At 45.2% G+C, this 1,410-nt stretch overlaps 1 non-coding gene across 1 annotated transcript; it reads right to left on the reverse strand.

Moving 5' to 3' along the window:
• Nucleotides 1-270: 270 nt before the first annotated feature.
• Trnat-ugu (transfer RNA threonine (anticodon UGU)) lies at nt 271-345 on the reverse strand. Its single transcript has one exon. It is a non-coding gene; the product is annotated as a tRNA-Thr (tRNA).
• Between the last annotated feature and the right edge of the window lie 1,065 nt (nt 346-1,410).

Consider the following 1,410-nt stretch of genomic DNA (forward strand, 5'->3'; position numbering starts at 1 on the left):
CCCAAAATCAACCAACCAACCTAACCCATTGCAAATGTGAAATGCTGGTACATTAATAATGTGATCTGTATCCTCATTGTGGCGCTACTAGAGCCACTCATGCGACTGACACGCCATTTAGAAAGTATATATGACGGTAGTATCTGTTCCCGAAAGAACAGTTACCGTGGATGACCATGCAGCTTTGCTAGAAATGAAATGATAATTAAATGGACACCCTAGCTGCAAACAGGCGTTGATGAACTTCATTGGGGACATGTTGAAAATGTGTTCCCCGACCGGGGCTCGAACCCGGGATCTCCTGCTTACATGGCAGACGCTCTATCCATCTGAGCCAGCGCGGGAACAGAGGATAGTGCGTCTGCAGGGACTTATCCCTTGCACGCTCCCCGTGAGATCCACATTCCCAACATGTCCACACCACTACATTCGTAGTGCGCCTAATAGATGTTTGCCCATCATACTCATTACTCGTGGCAGATTAATCTACCAAGTCCCGTACGAGTTCGGGCACAGCGTGTGCGTTCGCACAAGAAGGTCGATGGCCGGGAAGCCATATTTTTAACTCTATATGACGTTAGTATCTGTTCCCGAAAGAACAGTTACCGTGGATGACCATGCAGCTTTGCTAGAAATGAAATGATCTAATTGACTAATGCAATGAATATAGCCTGACAGTTCCCATATATACCGCTGGAAAGCCTCTGGTAGCGTTCGTAAATCACTGAAAATTTGATTCAGGCGTAGTGCTTAACGTAACTTCTCGAGATAAGCGAGAGGTCTGCGTCGTGCACCCGTCTAGCGCATTCTCTTTCTTTTTTTCAGTTGTTGTTAATGCGAATGGGTAAGAAAAATAAACCCGTAATGTTTGAATATAGCACTAGTAGTGTCCAGCCTGACACAATCACGTCATTTAAATATTTGGGGTAATGAAACGAGGAGGTGAGGATTGCGCTAGGAAAGGCGAATGGTCGACTTCGGTATATTGGGAGAGTTTTAAGGAGGAACGGTTCATCTGGAAGGGAGACCACATATAGCACAGTAATGCAACCAATTGTTGAGTAATGTTGGAGTGTTTGGGATCTGCACTAGGTCAGATTATAGGGAGACATCGAAGCAATTCTGGGGCGGGATGCTAGATTTGTCACCGGTAAGTTCGAACAACACGCAAGTATTACGTAGATTCTTCGAGAACTCAAAAAGGAATCACTGGAGGGAAGGTGTTGTTCTTTTTGAGAAGCACTGCAGAGAAAAATTAGAGAACTGGCATCTGAACGATTCTACTGCCGCCAACGTACACCGCGAACATTGCGCATAAGGATCATGAAGGTAATGTTACAGAAATTGTGGTTCGTTTTTCCCTCGCTCTGTTTGCGATTGTAGCAGGGAAGGAAATGATAGTAGTGGTAC

This window comes from Schistocerca cancellata, chromosome 2 (assembly GCF_023864275.1).
Source record: "Schistocerca cancellata isolate TAMUIC-IGC-003103 chromosome 2, iqSchCanc2.1, whole genome shotgun sequence".
NCBI lineage: Eukaryota > Metazoa > Arthropoda > Insecta > Orthoptera > Acrididae > Schistocerca > Schistocerca cancellata.